This window comes from Lepidochelys kempii, chromosome 3 (genome assembly GCF_965140285.1).
Source record: "Lepidochelys kempii isolate rLepKem1 chromosome 3, rLepKem1.hap1, whole genome shotgun sequence".
Lineage (NCBI taxonomy): Eukaryota > Metazoa > Chordata > Testudines > Cheloniidae > Lepidochelys > Lepidochelys kempii.
The window spans coordinates 11,026,316-11,046,883 of record NC_136382.1 but is presented as its reverse complement, the minus strand read 5'-3'; positions in this window follow the sequence as shown (position 1 = coordinate 11,046,883).

Sequence of the window (20,568 nt, the reverse complement as noted above, 5' to 3'; positions counted from 1 at the left end):
AATCTTAAATTGCAAAAGGTAATAGGAGCTTCTATAATCGGCAAGCTCTGTATGTCTTTTAGGGCTAACCCAGGCTAAGCAACTGGGGATCTCTCACTTATCCCTAGAAACACTGTGCCCCCCAGAGTCCAAGCAGCATAGAAATACTAAATTCCTTTGGTTTGTGGTTTTCATCCCCCTACTGCCATGTACTCTGAGTTGCAAACTCAGGTGATGGGAGGAATCCACTTGCATGACTCATCTTCACATGGAGGACAGCAGGACAAAGAAGTCTTTTGTCCTCCTGTTGACTGCATGTAGGGAAATTCCAGTTGCACTGTCCTACAGTGATGCATCTGGTATCGATGGTCCTTGCCTTCTGGGAAGGATGTAACACCTTCTGCTGAAGATCAGCCCTTCATGCCAATTAATGTCTTTCCTGTCTGATAATTTACATAGTCATTTTCACAGGGACTCATAATACAACTGTTTTCAGTGGTTCTCAACCTATTTACCATTGTGGGCAGCATATGTGGCCCACAATGTGTTATGTGGGCCCATCCAATGTTCCCTGTATGGCCCTGAGGATGTCACATGGTCCGCAGCTGTGTGCTGATTGGGCCGCAGGTTGAGAACCACTAGATATTACCTTACAACATAGGATACAGAGGTTATATGTGAGATTAATGCATGCATTGACTCACAAGCATTCAATAAAGTCTAAACACATTCTTACCATTCTAATACTTATTTTAATACTTTCAACAGACTGATTCTAGCTATGTATTTGCCAGCATTCAGCTGAGATGTGGGGGCCTTGGCATAGAGCTGGCACCTGGTATGCCAGTGTTGCAATGACTTCTTGAGGTCCCTTCCAGCCCTACAGTTCTATAATTATCCCTATTTTACAGATGGGGAAACTGAGGCACTGAGTGGTCCAATGACTTGCCCTCGGTCACCCAGCAGGCTAATAGCAGAGCTGGATTAGAACGCAGGGCTCCTGAGTGCTAGCGTGATACGCTATTCACTAGGCAACACTGTGCCTAGCAATACTCTATGGTTTTGGACCACTACCGTAGCATACTTGGAGTACATTGTGTAACCGTTACACTGGTGAGCACTTACTCATGTATATCGTCCCTTTAAATTCAATAGACAGCTGTGCATGTGCTAACCAATATGAGTCAGGACCTTGATTTTTTTAACACAGGGATGGGAGTAGAATTGATCAAAAGACCAATTATTGTATTTTTGCAGGAAATTTTGAAAAATGCTTATTTTCCAAAAAATCCTGTAGAATTGTTTTTTTTTTCAATGAAAAACCAAAAATGAAATATTGTTGGCTTTCAGAAATATTTGCAGTCAAATTTTTTACCAAAAGACAAAAAAGGTACTTAAAAACATTTTTTTTTTTACCAAAACGCAGAAAATGTCAACCAAAAATGAATGTTTTCATTTGGATCTAAAAGCGAGTTTGCACTGAAAAAATGCTTTGATGAAAAAAATCCAATCAGTTTCAGGAAGGAGGTAGGTGCATCCGACTAACAGAAGGAATGGGACATGATGGTTATTACATAACTAAAGACAGCCAGATTGGATTTATCACAATGGACAGTCTTTTAGGACGGGAATAGATGGATCTCATTTCTGAGCCATCAAGGACTCACTCAGTCACTGTGAAAAGTTAGTGTAAGTATAATAATAATCAGATCAGGGTAGCTGGGGTGAGACATTTCAAAGATGGGGGTTTAAGAAATGAATCGTATTTATTAGAGATGGAATGCTCAGAATTGCCAGCTGTTAGTCAAAATGCACATTTTTGTAAAATAAAAAATGATGTCAAGCTTGCTTCCTGCCCCTGATCGCTCACTGGCTGGTGTAGCACGTTACTCAACAGCTACACCTCCAGCCGGGGGGATATGGATAGGCTCTGAAGGATCCTCAGCCATCTCAATGCAAGTATGACGATCCTCCAGCTTCTGTCATCAGCAAGAACCAAACCTGTGACTTTCAGCACTGAGCTCTACCAGTTGAGCAACAGAAGTGTGTCCATCAGCAAGTAGCACTAATAGGCTGCTATTCTTTGTGGGGACCAGGCACTAACGAGGGATGCAACACACAAGCACTGTGCAAGGACTTCAGTGTAATCTGTTGGTTTGTCTAGATTTGTACACCGTGCACATCATCATACTAGCCAAGAGCCTTCACCAGCAGCTGCCTGCCTTGTGGACTTGAACACGGAGGCTATAAACAGGGTGAAAATGAAGGGGTGGGTTTTGTGTGGGTGGGAAGCAGCTGTAAAGGAAACAAGACAAAATCAGTCACCGTTTGTTGTTGTTACTCACCAGCGAAAGAATAGTGGGTCCAGACACTTAACAGAACAGCTGTCTATAGCAACAACAACAACATTTACATAGCTGGTGGGGGTAGGGGAATGGGATTTTGCAGACAAAGGGCCAGATCCTTCACTGGTGTGAAACACTGCAGCTTCCTTGAAGGAAGGTAGGATGGTCCAGTGGTTGGGTGCTAGGCTGGGCCTTAGGAAACCTGGGGTCAACTCCCTGCTCCACCACAGATTTCCTGTATGGCCTGGGGCAAGTCTCCGTGCCTCAGTTCCCCATCTGTACAATGGGCATAGCAGCACTTCGCTGCCTCACAGGGCTGTTGTAAGTAGAAATGCATTAAAAGATTGCGAGGTGCAATGGGTACCTATAAGTGCCTAAGGTAAATAGATGGCTTTATGCCAGCTGAGGATCTGGCCCAAATAATCATCTGCAGAGTTGACCGGTGCCTTTTTTGTTCTGAGAAGAAGGAAGTGTCTCAGTTCCTTGACTTGAAGTAGTCACACTCCATGGACAGTTGTGCCACATGTGTATGATATGGACTGCAATAGTCCTGTGGTAGCAGCTTCTGTAAAGCAAACCAATGCCAGACTTGGGTTAAAAAAACCACACAGCCATGTGCAGCTCCCTGGGTGTCACATCACACCCCACAGTCAGAATCCAGACCAAGTGCAACAAATGGTTCATGGCTCTTTCAAGCCAGCTGGCTGTGGTTTCAAATGGCTTTGCTGCAAAAGCAGCTGAAATGCAGTGGGTCCCTGCTAAGTTTTGCTCTGAGGTTTCTGAGTTTGTTCAAACCCGAAGTGCGCTGTGAAACTCAGGGAGAGTGAATCCACATGCACAAAACCCGTCACAAATCTTCACACATGGCCCCGTGAACAAAAAACAGCCTTAGCACCTGCAGCAGGGTCTAATCCTGTTGATCTCTCACTGAAGGCAATGGCAAAACTCCTATAGGAGCAGGACTGGCCCATGACGGGACTGCTACATTTGCTGGTGTGGCTCCAGCCCCAGAGGCCTGCAGACTTAGTACAACATCTGTAAAGGGTTTCTTTGTTTTTTTCCTAAGGGAAGCATCTAATTCTTAACTTTGTGGCAATACAAAGTGCTATTTACATGAGCAATGAGTGATTTGTATTTTCATGGTTTCCGCTATTGTTTCTATATTACTGCTATGACAAGTGAACTGAAATAAAAAGATCATGACAAAAAGACAGTGTATGGATCTCATTTAAACAGAAAAAGCCAGGAAATTGAGAGTTAAAACTGTTACTCCCTTGCTGAAGCTATACATGGCATCCCCTAAGGCATGTCAGGCATCAAGCCATGCTACTTCTATTGTTGTCTGAATAATAACAGACCCAAACACTGAGTATCCTCCTCACTATTGGGTTTTTGGCTCACAGAGAGAAGCTGTACACTCAATGGGTTTTATTTTAGATAAGGGAAAACATAATGAAAGAAAAGAACCAAAGTGAAGTCTGCTTGAGAGAGCACAGTGTATGTTTCTCCCCTCTGTAACATGCTATATTGGAGGAGAGCACAAAATGCCAGCCGCTTCCAGCCGATTCCTTGGATTGTAAAGGTGCAGTACATAGAAAACAAACCCATGCACCATTTCCCTGGCTGCATGTATCACGCCTGCCACCATCAGTGAACTTCCAGAAAAGCTGATTTCTCTTTGGAGCAGCACGCAAAGTGTAAAGGCCTGTCTGTCCAGCCCAAAACCTATGCACTGGCCCAGGCATAGGGTCCACCTGGGTCTTAGTGTCCACCCTTCCGCCTCTTCCTATCCCTGTTCTGACCCTTCCTACAGGCTCCCACCGCAGCTGGCTGCTGTAGCCTGGTGAGTCTTCCTCTGCAGGGGATCTAGTACTTAAAAGTGAAAAAGCCTCCAGCCTGCCAGACCTATTAGCACAACACTGAACATGTTAAAGAGCCATTCAAGTGGTAATCACAAAAAGAAAAGGAGTACTTGTGGCATCTTAGAGACTAACAAATTTATTTGAGAATATTTATTTCATCCGATGAAGTGAGCTGTAGCTCATGAAAGCTTATGCTCAAATAAATTTGTTAGTCTCTAAGGTGCCACAAGTCCTCCTTTTCTTCAAGTGGTAATGAAGCCATTTAACAGGCATTTGCCAGCCCCCAGGTATATACTGTCAGTTTCTGAATTTACTGACAAAAAAAGTTGTGCATGACTGTAATATTTAATCAGAACATGTCAGTCTACAGGACCTTAGTTTCAAATTTGCTTTAGAAATATTTCATTAGTGTGTTGTTGAAGATTATAAAATCACATCTCTAAAAAATCCTTGCATAGATTTTTAGATGCACAATCTGAAAATTCATCTTTAGCCTTAAATGCTTGGATCTTTGGACATATAGTTTTTTAAATAAATCCTTCAAAAGACCACCCTTATCTAAAATACACATGCGAGCCCGGGCTGCCGTCGGACATAGGGGCACCAGTTTAATAATACAGCATAGGGCCCCATAAATCCTAAGGATGGCCCTGCCCCACACTATTCTGTCTGAATAGTCCTGAGCCTATTAAAAGGAAAACATATTGCAAAGGAGTCTTCCATTAGGAGCACTGCTGTATACCCAGAGGTAATTGCTATTAATAATGCTTAGCACAGATTTACAAAGATCAGCTAATTGATCTTTGCGACCCCTTTGCAAAGCAGGTAAATACCATGATCCTCCTTTGGCAGATATGGGAAATGAACTACAGAAAGGCTAAGCGATTGGCCCCAGGTTCCACAGCTAGTCAGCCACATGGCCAGACTTTGTGTGCCAGCATCCCTGGCCTCGATTTTCAGAAGTGATTTGGGTGTCTCGGTTTCAGAGCGCTCAAGTGGAGATGAAATCGAGCCGTCACTGGGCCTGCTTGGATCTGGTTTGTAGATTAGGGCCGGTGTGGAGTAAGGTGTGAGTCGCAAACCCCATTTGGGGGTTGGACTAGATGACCTTCTGGGGTCCCTTCCAACCCTGATATTCTATGATTTCAGACATGGATCTGGAGCTGAGGCTATGAGCCGACATGTATCAAAAACAACTAGTGATTTTGGGGGCCCAAGTTGAGACACTTTAGAGTCCGGAGCCCCCACCCTTCCAAAATCAGGGTCTCATGTTGCACACCCCAAATCACCAGTCACTTTTGTAGCACTGGAACCCTGCCTACCAACCCTGTTCTCAGAACACTATGCAGCGCTGCCTTGCATGTGGGTACTTGTGTGGTTAGTAGTTCACTTGGGGCCAAATCTGCACAGGCTGACTGGGCAGCAGGGAGCCCAAATGCCCGTCTGCCCACACAAAGGGCTGTTTGCAGGCACAGAAGTTGTCTGCAGCCACACTGGAGCCCACAGTCCATCAGAGCGGAGGGCTGGCTGGTCGGCCCTGGTTGCTAATGCTTTTGTGTTGCTCTAGCAAAAGCCCAACTAGGCCTCAACCTGGCCTGAAGCCGATCGCTTCCTTTCCTCCTCCTGCAAAGAGCTGACTGGTTCAGCACTTGTGGCCAAATGGGTGAAGAATTAAGATTCCCCCTGAGATTTCCCCACTGTGACAAGGCATAAAAGCCAGGGGCAGGGGTGGGAGGCGCTAACTCCAGGTTTGGACTTTAGAGGAAGGTCAATGAGTCAAGATCCTGAAGGTGGAGCTCGAGAAAGACTAGCAAAAGGGGCTTCGTTTAGGCCTTTCGGTCTTCTGGGCCTGCAGTCCGAGAGCAGTTTATCTCTCCGTGCTGCAAGGCCCTGAGCAATTTCTGGCGGTGCTCAGCACCCTAGCTCCCATAGACGTCCAGGGGAGTTGTGAAGAGAGTTGCCAACTTGGTCATATTTAAAAACTGGACACTCCAGCAGGAGTGCTGGAACCTCCCCTGCCCCGCCTCTTCCCCGCAAAGCCCTGCCCCTGCCCCACCTCTTCCCCTGAGCCCCTGCCCCTGCCCCTGCCCCTGCCCTGCCTCTTTCCCTGAGGCTCCACCCCAATCCACTCCTCTTCCTTCCCTGCCGCCCGGGTCAGGAGGGACTTGCCTATGGAGCTGGCACTGGGAGCTGCAGCCACCCGACCACGGTAGGAGGTGGCCCCAGCTGAGTAGGGCCTGGAGAGGATGATGACCCGGTGCCTCCCTGCCTCCCCTGCTTGCAGTAACTGGGTCTTGGGTGTCCTGTCAGTAGATCTGACTTTCTGGTCAAAAACCAGGCACCGGACCACCCTAGTTTTGTGAGCGATCAGTCCCTCCAGGCCCTTCTCAGGAGCGTGCAGGATCGGGCCCCATAGCATTTCCATTGCCTGGCTCCTGCCTTCCCTCCTCAGGGCCTGGGGCTGGCAATTGGCCGCAGTTAAACTCAGCCACGTTCCCCTGTGACTGGGTTCCTTGGCAATCTGGGCCTGACATCACTGTAGTTTCTCTGCCAGGCACAGGGTGACTAGCTGAGGAATAACAATGACTAATAAATAACTCTGCATATTTCTAGTGCACCCTTCCCAACAAGCCTGGGGGCAGCTCACAATCCAAAACACGATCCAACCGCGCCAGCCAAAAAACCAATGAGACCTTCTCCAGGTTCCATTTGAGCCTCCTCCCAAATGAGAACAGTGGGCAGAGTCCAGAATCAACTGGGGTAAAGCTAAAAAAACAGCACCTTAGAGACTAACAAATTTATTTGAGCATAAGCTTTTGTGAGCTACAGCCCACTTCATCGGATGCATAGAATGGAACATATAGTAAGAAGATATTTATACATACAGAGAACATGAAAAGGTGGAAGTACCCATACCAACTGTGAGAGGCTAATTAATAAAGAAGAGCTATTATCAGCAGGGGAAAAAAAACTTTTGAAGTGATAATCAAGATGGCCCATTTCGGACAGTTGGTACGAAGGTGTGAGGATACTTAACATGCGGACATAGATTCAATTAGTGTAATGACCCAGCCATTCCCAGGCTCTGTTCAAACCTAAGTTAATGGGATCTAGTTTGCATATTAATTCAAGCTCAGCAGCTTCTCGTTGGAGTCTGTTTTTGAAGCTTTTCTGTTGCAAAATTGCCACCTTTAAGTTTGTTACTAAGTGGTCAGAGAGGTTGAAGTGTTCTCTGACTGGTTTTTGAATGTTCTGATTCCTGATGTCAGATTTGTGTCCGTTTATTCTTTTGCATAGAGACTGTCCAGTTTGGCCAATGTACATGGCAGAGGGGCATTGCTGGCACATGATGGCATATATCACATTGATAGATGTGCAGGTGAACGAGCCCCTGATGGCGTGGCTGATGTGGTTGGATCCTATGATGGTGTCACTTGAATAGATATGTGGACAGAGTTGGCATAGGGCTTTGTTTCAAGGATAGGTTCTTGGGGAGCCCCTTCCCCCCAATCCCTGCTCACTCTGAGCCAGCAGTCCTCAGACTTGAAGACCTAGGGTCCCACCCCTATGGCTCAGGAGCACTTGCTGTTGTAATTCTAATCAGTACAGCTACATTGGATTGAGACACTACCCACTGGAGCAAAGGAACCATTTGCAGAAACGCCTCAGGGATGCAGGCACATATGTCCCATTTTCAAAACGGGTTCAGCCACTGGGGCCCCGAGCCTCACAGGTATTTAGATGCTTAACTCTCATGGGAGTTGGGCACCTAAGACCCTTTCAGGATCTAGGTCCTAAATCCTCATCAGACTTAGGGTATGTCTACACAGACTGAAAATAGTCAGTTAGACGTTCACACTCGGGCTTTGAAGCCTGGCAAGCGGGGTGGGTCTCGGAGCCTGCGCTCCAGCCCAAGCGTGAACATCCACACAGGTATTTTTAGCACCGTAGCAAGAGCCCTGCAAGCCTGAGTCTGTGGACCCGGGATCTGAAACTCACTGCCGTGGGGCTTTTTCTGCAGTATAGATGTACCGTAGGCTCTCAAGTGCCTGAGTCATTTTTTAAAACGTCGTTTAGGCTCCTAAACCATTTAGGGGCTTTTGAAAATTTTATACCTATTCTAACAAATAAAAAGGGTCAAATTTTTGGTGACAATTTCATGCCATTTTTCAGCCAGCTCTATTTTAAACCAGCCACTTACCACCTGCTCAAAGCTCCCATGCTACCAGTGGTACCTGGATGGAGGCTGGATCACTTTAAGGGAGCTGTGTTGTTTGGACTTCTGAGTAACCAGTAAGGTAATAAAGAAGCTGTTTTATGCTGGTTTGGTAAATCTAAGTATTGGAATATCCACCAGCTTTTGGGGGATTGTCTGTCCCATTCTTTGCAGTTCACCCTAATTGACTGACCACAGCTGGCCCCCACTGGGAGCCCGGTCACAGCAAGACTCTCAGCCAAGGACTTCTACCTATTATATTCCTGACTGGTGGTGTCCTTGCACTCTGCGTTCTCACAACCAGCAGGAGGCCTATGTCACAGAATTCCTCACCCGCTGTCACCTTGCACCCTGATAAGGCTCAATACCCCCTGTGCTAACATTGCTGGGGACAGAGAACCTGACAAAGTACCTGATCTTTTCAGAATCCTAGAGGAGATGGAAAGAGCACTCCTATCTCTTAGCACAGGCTGCCTCTGTCTCTTGCTCCCGACCCAGTTAGCTTGTTAGCCTATTACCAGCAGGACAGTGGGGTGGGAGGAGGTATTGTTTCATATTCTCTGTGTATATAAAGTCTGCTGCAGTTTCCACGGTATGCATCCGATGAAGTGAGCTGTAGCTCACGAAAGCTCATGCTCAAATAAATTGGTTAGTCTCTAAGGTGCCACAAGTCCTCCTTTTCTTTTTGCGAATACAGACTAACACGGCTGTTACTCTGAAACTTAGCTCATGTTGCTGTCGCTCCTTCTTGCAATGCCAGTGTCCTGTTCTAACCCCAATGTTGCCCTTGTGCCAAGCTGTAGCAGATGTTTGGGGCCTTCTTCCAGTGGAGAAGAAATCGGTGATATGGAGTCTAGGTATATTCTGTGTGTAATCTGTTTAATTTGCACATATAAACCACTCCTGGAACAGAGGTGGCCACAAACAACATGCAGGACAATCCCTTCTTGCAGGAATCTCAGCCCAGCATCAATGCATGGTTCCCAGAGAGACACTCTGGACAAGAATTGACTCTACCCAGACACAAGGCAGAGAGTAAGCAAACTTTCCTGCTGTTCACTCAGCTCCCATTCCAAAGGGCCACCACCTCTACACAGACCCTTGCATAACAAAACAACAGCATGTGAGATGTCTACCCAAGATTGAACATTTGCTCGCATACTAAGAAAAATAATTTGGAAGATTATGTGTAACAGCACCACCCGGTGATATCTGCGGAACGGTGCTTTCAACTAAGAAAACATCTAGTGGGCCAGATTCACTGGTACAAGCCGGTTGCTTTACACCGATCTGATGATGCAAATCAGGTGTAAACCTAGCTCTACTTTGCATCACCAAAGCAGCCGGAGTGTAGAGATGCATTTAGCCCTAAATAGTGATAGAGGTTAATGATGATGCCTGCTGAGAGCTGATGTAGACAGCTGCACACATAAAGTATGCTTGTAACTGTGCCCACACTACTCACTGCCCAATGACGCATGCTGGCACAGGCTGGTTCTTGGTACCCACTGCTGGCTAGACTGCATATAGAAGCTTATGAATCTGCTCGTGCTTCTGAGCTATAGAACCTGCCCACTAGCTCAAACAGATGAGCCTGATGCTTCCAGATCAAGGTCCTATTCATTTCCCTGAGACCATCCATCCAATCCTGGACCAGGACCCATTGTGCTAGGTGCTGTACAAACACAGACCAAAAAGACAGTCTCTGCCCCAAAGAGATTACTGCTCTCTCTACAGTACAGATATAATTTCAGGGTCCTTTCACCTTTATGTGAGTAGGTTTGGCAGGATCTGGCAGCTGGGTAGGTCATTGGCATTCCTTGTATTGTCCCAGGGGATTATTACACAGTATGCACCGAGCAAGGATTTCAGAGCCCCCTTGTTGCATCCAAGGCATTGGTTTTCTTTATAATAAAATATGAGCACCCTAACTCGTTGGAAGAAAAAGAATTATTTACCAGGATGGGTCATTGGCACAGAGAAGGAAGAGACTTGAATAGGTGGATCAGGATCCTAACTGAAATCAACGGGAACTTTATCATTGATTTAAGCAGGTACAGGATCAAGCCCCAGGTGCTGGGTCATGTAAATCCTTTCTACAGGCACAAAAATGAAAAGTTCCCTCCAGGCTCCCAGGGCAGCAGCAGACGCAGAGCCAGACAGCATTGCAGATGGGCAGCCATGCTCAGGGCTCTGTTGGGCAGGGAATGACCTTGATGCCCTCATTCTGGGAGCAGAACGCGGAATAATTCCTTCTCTTACGGAACCCGGCACGTCTAGGTCCCTAACTGGGCCAAGACAAAAGGAAAACAGCTGTTAGTGTGTGTGTTGGGGGGGGGGGGATGGGACTGACTCTAAATTAAGGAAACAGCAGAGCTTTTTGGTAACGACCCACAACCAGGTTTTAGCTGCCCTTGGGAAACAAACCACATTCATACAGAGTATTCATCAATAGCCCAGCTCTCGCCAGCACGGTCATCACAAAGAGCTCAAACAGACCAAGGAAAATATCTCCTTCCACTAACATGCATCTCCATAGCACCTCCAATCCTCATTAGCAGCATAGGGCCTATGACACACAATGGAGCAGTTCTGATTCTATCCAGTAGGGGGCAGCGGAGAACATACACGATAGCCAATAGATTACCAGGCCCATGGGCACACAGCCAAGGAGGTTTTGAGCAGCTCATGGTTTACCTACTCCTGTGTATTGTTCATTAGGGAGACTTATGGGTTTGGGAGGGTGCCAAGGGCTTTGGGGAGGGTATCTTGTGGCGGCAATTCCCCAACAATGGCCTCTAACGGCATATACCCCATATCAGATATAGTAATGTTTCAGGGATCCGGCTGTATGTGGGACGTAAGCAGACAGCCACAGTAAGAGGACGTTAGCTGGCTTCAGGCCCAGGGCATGGCTGATCAGAAGCACCACTCTGGCTAGAGCTAATGCACTGTGTACATTACTGCATCTCCCGCTGTGCACATCCACGGACTGCAATGGAAGCAGGATTGGGTCTGGTTTGAGAACGTCACTGGAGGAGGGGAGAACTGGGAAGGTGGTCCTTCTGGCACTGTGGCATGTAAAGGACATTTCTCCTTTTAGTTCTTCTGCGCTGCTGTGGATCGCCCTCATCTAGAAGCTACGCACCAATAAAGACACCTTGCCCTTCTAGAGCACCATTCATGTGAAGGCCCCAAGGCACTTTACAAAGAGTAGTTCACTGTGCTTCATGGCTAGCTCTTGGGGCATCCATTTTACAGGTGGGGACACTGAGGCACAGATAAAGTAGGGGAATGGCACAGTGCATCAGTTGCAGAGCTGGGGGAATGGAACCAGGGAGTTTTTATTGCTTTGCTCTAACCAGCATGATATTCTCTGTCTTCCGCCATGCCTCCAGAATCACAGCCAACACAAATCAGTTGCCCTTTCAACAGCAAATACATATTTCAAGTCTGGGGTGTGAGAGATGCCATCACAGGTCAGCCCCCAGCGTCCCTCTGAACTCGGTTTGCTTCAATGTGTGAGTGGCACACGACGTGCGCTGTCTTCTCCTGCCTTCCTGCAGGATCCTGATCCTCTGGAGTCTGTTAATTACAATCAATTGCTTTTCTCCTTCTCTGCAAAAAAGGGAGGAGGGGCTTGTTTTCCTTTCCCACAGGCAGATGCTGTCGACAGCCCTCAAACCTAACCGGAAAGCAGGTTTTGTCCCTCAGCCCAGGGCCAAACCCAGCTCTTGTTATTCACACAGAACTCTCATCCTCCTCTCAATGGCCCCAAGCCAGAACAGTCCTTAAGTACATACTTCACTGAAACAGGAGGAGCCTCAGTGACATCAGTGGGACAAGTCACAGGCTCAAAGCACCTGACTGTACCAATTTTAGGTATTCATTTGGGCCCCCATCACCATGGCATCTGAGCACCTCAAAGCCTTCTAGGTATTTATCCTCACAACACCCCAGGGACAAAGGGCAGAGCTGTTATTGGACAGATGGGGTCCTGGGGCCCAGAGAGCCTGCGTGACTTGCCCACGATGACACAGGAAGTCTGTGGTGGACAGAGAATGGACCCAAGGTCAATTCCCAGACTAGCGTGCTAGTTCCCAGTTCCCAGGCTTCCTCTCGAGTGCTTTTGGATCAGACCCAAGGCACATGGTTCCGCTGACTTCAAGGAGTGTTTTTGGTGAGGAGAACAATACCATACCCTACATCCAGCGCTTCATTTGTGCCAGGGCTTGCCAGGGCTGAGCCCCGGCACCTCTAGGTTTGGCAGTTCCTAGCCCAGGCGCCTCTGGGCTTCCCGCGTCAGTTATGAATGTAAAGAAAAGGCTTGCACCCCGGCATCTCTCATTACAAATGAAGCACTGCCCACCTGTTAATTTCGCTCCCCCAGGTGTTGGGAGGAATTCAGTTGCACATCTCCTCTTCATGGGGGAGTTGGGGGTGCAATCCACAAAGCCCTACGTCTACATCCGATGAAGTGAGCTGTAGCTCACGAAAGCTTATGCTCAAATAAATTGGTTAGTCTCTAAGGTGCCACAAGTCCTCCTGTTCTTTTTGCGAATACAGACTAACACGGCTGCTACTCTGAAACTTTGTCTTTTGATGTTCCACAATGCTTGATCTGATGTTGATGGTTCTTCTTTTGTGGACCAGGAAATAACACCTCCTGCTGTAAACTAGTATTTCGCATGTGGTAATGCTTCTCTGCCCACTGGTGAGTTACAGAGCAAACACTTAAATAGAACTTTACAGCATGCGATAGAGATGTTATCAGTGAGACTGAGGCACGCAGCAATTTTCAAACCTTCCATAAACTCTAAACACTAAGCACATTTTTATAACACGAATAGCTGTTTTACCCGTACTAACACACAGGTGACCCAGACTGGTTCCAGCTAGGTATTTGTCAGGCTACATCTACACTAGAAACTTCAAGTGCTTTGAAGTGTGAGTGTGGTCACGCGCAAGTGCTAGGGGAGAGCTCTCCCAGCGCTCCTGGTAATCCACCTCCACGAGGGGAATAGCTCCGAGCCCGTCTACACTAGTGCTTTAAAGCGCTCAAACTTGCTGCGCTCGGGGGGGGGGGATTTTTCACACCCCTGCGCCAGCAAGTTAGAGCGTTATAAAACGTAGGTCTAGACAAGCCCTCAGCATTTGGTTGAGACCTAAGGGCCTTGGCGTGAGCTAGCACCTCATCTGCCAGCGTCACACGGCAATTAGTGTCAACACAGCCCCAATTTCACACCCTGGGAGAGGCAACGATTGTGGCCAACGTGTTCAAAGAGCTGGGGTTTTAATACCTTGCAGTGGAGCCATTTTTGCTGGCTGCAACTTCCACAAGGGTTTCAGTTTCTTTCCTGATTTAGGATTCTCTTCCTGGAGGAGCGGGAGGGATTTTTGCATCTGGACTAGTTCAACGACAAAGGGCAGAGTCAGCATGTTTTAGGATATTTACCCACCCTGCGTCTTCCCTGGAAAGCTACTTGGAACTGACGTCTGTTTCCCATCGGTGTTGTTTTCCCCTCCAGGAGGTGGGCCGGTTTGTAGTAGCAGAGTTGAGGGCGAGAGCGTGGCGTTGGGTTCGTTATTGTGAGGGTTTCTTGTGAGCACTGGGCTGAGCACACTGTTTTGTTGTAAGGTTGCCTGGGAAACCTGGGGAGAACACACTGATTTGTTATTGCATGCTTTGTTGTGTGCATCCGGTTTGCACTCGTAGGGTTGCTCATAAGTATAAGGCTCTGCACTTTAGCTAGGGTTTCTCTGCATGCTGGACAGCGGAGGGCAAGGCGTGAAGGTGTCTCTTAAAGGGCAAAGCCCCTAAATCTCTCCTCCAGAGAGGGCTGAATCTCCCTCATGCTTCCCCAGCCGCAGTAGGTGCTGCCTTGGGGAGAGATGCATTATGGGAAGAACAAAGTTGCTCCCTTTAAAATCTGCGAACCAGACAAAAAGAGAGAATTTCAGAGAGGTGCCAGCAGCAAATAAAGGGGGGGGGCAGGGGAGTGAAGCACAGCTCAGGCGCTGTCAGTCTGGTTGCCATGGATTTCCTGCTACTCAGCTGCGTCCCGTCTCTGTCTGGCGTGTGGGATGGAGCGTGAGAGTTAGAACCAAATGGGAGTCGCACTTGTGGAGAATTCATGCCTTTGCCCTGGCTCGCTACGATTACATCAGCCTGTGGGCCTGCGAGACACACCGGCTCACAGGGCCAGCGCGAGCCAGGGCACAATAAACAGAGGAATAAGAAGGCCAGGGACCCGGTCTCCACTCCAGGAGACACCGGCCCTTCAGGGCCGGTTCACTTGCTTCTCTCCTGTCTCTCAGCATCGGCGCACACGCTTGCAGATGTGGTCCGTGGTGTCTCCGGAACACTTTCCACACCCCGTCATGCAAGTCACATTGTCTGATGATGAAGCATGGAGGCATCAGCCAGAAAGGAGCCGTGCTGCATGGCAATTAGCCGCTGCTGTGCATGGTGAAACCGGCCTTCTGATTAGCCGCAGCCACTGGGCGCTGCAGAGGTACACACACACAGCAACGACACCTTGCTCTTCGGGGCCAGTCCGATGGCCAGTGAAGTCAATGGGATAGAATCGTAGAAGATTAGGGTTGGAAGAGACCTCAGGAGGTCGTCTAGTCCAATCCCCTGCTCAAAGCAGGACCAACCCCAGCTAAATCATCCCAGCCAGGGCTTTGTCAAGCTGGGCCTTAACAACCTCTAAGGATGGAAATTCACATCCCCTGTGTGGTAGTTATGAATTATCCCCATTTTACAGGGGAAAACCAAGGCAGGGAAAAATGAAGTGACTTCCCCAAGGACACACAATGTGTCAGTATCAGGAGCCTGAAATACAACCCAGAACTCCTGACGCCCAGTCCAGTGCTCCAACCACTATGTAACACTTCACCTCCTGCAGGTGGGGTTAGGCAGTCATAGAACTGGAGGCCAGAAGGGGCTAGTCTGACCTCCTGCATATCACAGGCCACTAAACCCCACCAAGGGCCCCCAGGATTGAGACCAATCACCTGGCTTAGATGAAAGTATTACAGCCCTCAGGACACTAAACTACTGTGCGCCACAGACAGAGAATAGGCAGGACCGAGGTGCACCAATGATCCATTATATCTTCAATACATCTTATCTGGCAACAAGAATTCAAGCTGCAGAGGAGTAGCAGAGAGGGGAGATGAACACAAAGAAGGAGCATCAGCCATCAAGCCTGGATGTCAGTTTATAGCAGTGGCCCCCAAACTTTTCAGGGTTGTGCCTTCCCATACCCCTGTAAGCAACCCCCGCCAGCCAGGGCCCGGAGTGAGGCTGTGGTTCCAGGAGGGGTGGAGGAGTGACGCGAACAGGGGTCAGGGGGCCGAGGCTGTGGCCACAGCTCGGGTCAGGGCTGGGAGCAGAGCCCCGGCCGGGAGCTGAGGCCAGGAGCCGGGGCCCTGGGTGTAGGGCTGGCAGCCGGGGCCAGCAGCCAGAGCCAGGGCCAGGAGCAGTGCTGGATGTTGCTTCCTCCCCACCCCCTGTTGAGGCTGGTTTGGGCCCCAGCCGTGCCCCCCCAAATGGTCCTCTGCACCCCCTAGGGATGTGCACCCCACAGTTTGGGGACCTCTGCTTTACAATGGTGGAAGGTTCTGGATAGGCTCCTGGCCCGTGGAGCTGGGCCCAGCTCCCTGCTCGGGGCATTGTGACCTGGCTCCCAGGCTCCCAGCACCACTCACTCATGACGTCCCGATGGAGAGGTGGCTGGGCCAAACCTGAGTGGCACTGGGAGGCCGTGCGCTGGGTCGCAAGGCCTGGAGAAGGGAGCTGGGCCCAGTCCCATGGGACAGGAGATGTTGCTGCGGGGTGATGTGCAGCGAGGCCCTCCCCCTCACGAATTCAGACCCTGGGCGCATTGCAAAAAAAGACAGAACTCAGTTGGCCTCAGTAAAAACGCTGGGAACCACGGCCGCAATGCAGCCACCCGCTCCTGGGCTCGCCACAGGGGTCACCAGGCGGAATCCTGCAGCCTGTGTTAAGCAGAACGTCAGACTGGGTCCCAATGGCTCCTCACAGCCTAGAAAGCGCTGACTATGAAAACCCCACTTGCAGGGGGCGCAAGTTGGTGATGGCTGGGATGCCCTTTAGGTGTGTTCTAATGGCCTGTCCATCAGGCCACGCTACGTCATGCAGAGCCCAGCTGATGTCTGGGTCTGTTTCCCACACAAACTCTTAAGTGCTGTATTAACCCCTTCTGAAATTCTGCACCCATCATTGCAGGGAATGGGGTACATAAGACATTGTGTTATTAGTTTGAGGCAATGGAGGGCGGTTACTATACACTTTGGGCCTGAATCTCTTCTCACTTACACAGGTGTAAATCAGAAATCATTGAATTCAAAGGCATTTCTGGTGCGAATGAGGGGGATCAGGTCCCGTATGTTTGCTGCAGGGTAGCATGATATCTGATATCCCCTCCATGGCAGAGAAATGTAGTGAGAAACCACATAGACTCATCTCTACCGCGCTCCAGTCTGGATCTGGCAGAAACACGTTTAGCTATCGCCCTTGTGGTTGTTACTATCGATCACGTTGGGGCAGCAGTTTGCTGCCCAGTGAAGACAGGACCGAACCCTGGGATAATAACCTATTTTTCAAAACATCACCATTGACACTTGAGGCAAAGCAGAAGCTGATGTCAACAGGCTTTGGACCAAGCCCTTGACTAAGGTGAATGAGGGTGCCGGGCTGCTCCAGCCACAGAATGGGAGGGTGTCATATAAACGGATACTTCCCCTGCTCGTTTCCAAAGGCCGATGGCACGCAAAAGGAGCACATAAACCTGGCATGAAAGCGCGGCCTGAGGGGTCGCAGGGGGATACATGCAGATGGCAGCAGTGCCAGTCGGAGGGTAGGCTTGGTAACAGAAGGGCTTCTCATTCCCAGACTCCTGCCAGCTGACCATGCTGTGGGGGGCTTGCTTGGCGTCTGGAGACAGTGGATGACTGGCAGAGGGAAGGACAGCTGGAAGGGGGTGCCAGCTGATTATACAGCAGACAGTGCCAAGATCAAGCATGAGGAAAGGTGATCAGTGATGAAAAGACTTGACGCTTCATGCGCTGGAATAAAGGGATTATAATTTATTAAGGACCTGCCAAAAAGTATTAATTGGCCTCGGACACATAAAAAGACTTCAGTCTGAGGCTATTCTTCTGTGCAATTAAATGTATCTAAGGCCCCTACTCTCTGTGTGTAACGATAACTAGGCTTGGAAGGATTAGATTTAATCGGTAAATGTCGGTAAACACTGATTTCTCCGCACACACACAAACTGAGGAAAAAACGTTCCATCAATATTAATCGAAATACCGACGGCAAAGAAAGAAAAACGCTGCTTGAGAACATCTAGAGTTTGATTTAAGGATATTTACTTTGGATCTTTGGATAGGTGGTGGTGACAACTTGCGTTTTCATGGTTATAAAACTTTCCCTTTTCACTTCTCAATATCTACCTTCATTAAATAATCACTGTCTGGCCCCGCATTGTCTGACCCCCCTTCTCCATAATTTCCCATAACTATGAAAATATCAATGGACACAAATAAAAAATATCTTAAAAATCAACATCAATATTAGCCAATAAAAGTATTTTCAAAATTGAATCCTGCCAAGCCTAACTATCACATCTTTGTTTTTATTGTCTTTTTAGAGTAAATACAGAGGGGCATGAACCCAGACTTCAGATGTGAACATGCCTGGACTCTCAGCGGGTACAAGGACACTCAATCCAAATCCAGAATCAGATCCACATTTTCCAAATGCAGCTGTGAAATGGATCATCATTGCCACACTGTTACCTTGCAACCCTCAGTCTGTTTGTTGTATCCACTTGTTATAGTTATTTTTTCATATTACCCTAGTGCCTAGAAGCCCTGTGCAATAGATCAAGACCCCTTTGTACTTGGCTGTTGTTTCTCATCTTATACTGAGCCTGGCAGCTCTTTGGAGCAGGGCCTGTCTGGGTGTTATAAGTGTACAGTGCCTAGCACAATGGGACTCTGATCTCAGACTGCATCCTCTAGGCACTACTGCAATAAATTAATATTAATACGTCCCTTGGCCCTCGCTGCTTCCAGCAGCTCCCATTGGCCTGGAGCAGCGAACCGCGGCCACTGGGAGCCGCGATCGGCCAAACCGGCGGACGCGGCAGGTAAACAAACCGGCCTGGCCCACCAGGGGCTTTCCCTGTCAAGTAGATCAGGGAACCACTGAACTAAAGGCATGTTTCCAACGATTCAAAAATCTGTATCCAGAGCCAAACAATTACCAAAGACAAACTATTTCATTTCCCGGAGCACCCCTGCGCGGGAGCTGACTAATACTTGTACCATCATGTTACAGAAATGGAAACTGAGGCACAGAGTGATTAAACAAGCACAAGGCCACGCATCCAGTCAGAACGGAAATTAGAACTCTGCCTGCTATGCCCTCACTCGCTGGAGACCAGGCCGCCTCTCTAGAGGGCTGGTGCAAAGGAAAATCAACAGAAAGACGTGAGTAATAACTGGAGACTGTAGCAGGGGAGAGAGTGGGGAGGGTTTGTATGTTGGGTCCCCTTTGAGGGTGCGTGCTCTATCGCTGGGAGCTAGCTCTTAAAGTATATTTCCTTCTCAATGTGTAACCCCCTGTCAATTCTCTGCACCTCTCAGCTCTTTGCCAACCCGTAGACCAGACATCCTGGACCCACGGCATCTTCGCAGGTTTGACCTGTTATTCAGGTAGGTCTGACTCCTGCAGACAGTCACCGCTCCTGCCAGTGCCAGGCAATCACTCAGGTGGCAATTATGTCCCCTGTATAATGACGCAGCCTCCCACACAGTCAGGCTGCTCCTTTCAAAGGCAAGGGGAATTTTATCCCAGAGGTCAGTGGGTGCAGGATCTGGCCTTGAGAGATCACCTCTGCAGGTCGCTTTTTGTGGTGTGCTGTGCCACGGTCCAAAGGTACTACAACACCATTGTCTTTTCTCTGCATCGGGCTTCTCTTACGCAGCACAGAGCACGTGTGTGCTTCACTTATCTGCTCTGTTGCTCAGCATGGACCTGAGCCAAAGCCCACTGAAGTCTAGGGAAAAAAAAGCCCATTGATTTCAACGGGGTTTGGGCCAGGCTCTCCAGTTGCAACTGCAATGTCTGTGCGTTATACTACTGGACACACGGCAGTCTCAGAAATCTGCAAACTCCACCCTGCAGCCCAGCTGTCACATTGCAATGTCCATCAGCAACGCTCCCAGGAAAGGAAGGTCAGAGAGAGGGAGGTTGTTATAAGAGGACCCAGCAGGGAAGGAGATAGACAGACACAGAGGGAGTAAGAAACGCAGCTGTTTGCTGGGGAGACGTTATTCTGCTGGCAGCATGGTAGAAACTAACACAAAAATGAAGCTTTGCACTGGGGAGAGGGGAGTGAGTGCCCAAACATTTAAAGGGACAGGACATCACAGAGGTGCCTTAATTCGCAACAGCGCTACACAATGGCTTGGGACAGGATTTGAAGAACAGCTGTTTTAAACTGGGGAATTTAGGGAGGCAGAGTAATTATCCGAACTGGACTCTAACCGGTACATTGGTTGTAACACCCTGATGTTAAGAACTGGGAAACTTCGGACTTATTTTGATGAAAGAATATGTGTGATTCAATTTCCCCCCTCACTTTGTAGTGTTACCTGGTGGGCGTGAAGGGGTTAACTTCTTTCTTGAAACAAGACAAGTGGAGTGATTGAGAGGAAGTCACCTGAAGCATAGAACTACCAGGAACTAACATCTCTAGGGGGTAACAAATGCAAATCTGAAGACAGGAAAATCAGTCTGCAGAAGTTCCACCCTTGTGGGTGGAAATTTCAAAGACTTGATTAGACTGGATTCAAGAGGCCACACAGACAAAGATCTGAGAACTGTATAAAGTGGACAGCTGGATAGAGGGGGAATCATGCTCCCTGGCACCAAGAATTGGCATGACACTAGGGGGACAGATCCTGCTGGAATGGTTTGAAGAACTCTGAAAGGGCCCCAGGTCTCCATGTGGAAGATGGGTGGCATCTGATAGGGCAGGCTTGCACATAAGTAGACTTGGAAGGATTAGATTTTGTATTGGTAAATGTCAGTTTCACCACACACACACAAACCAACCAAAAA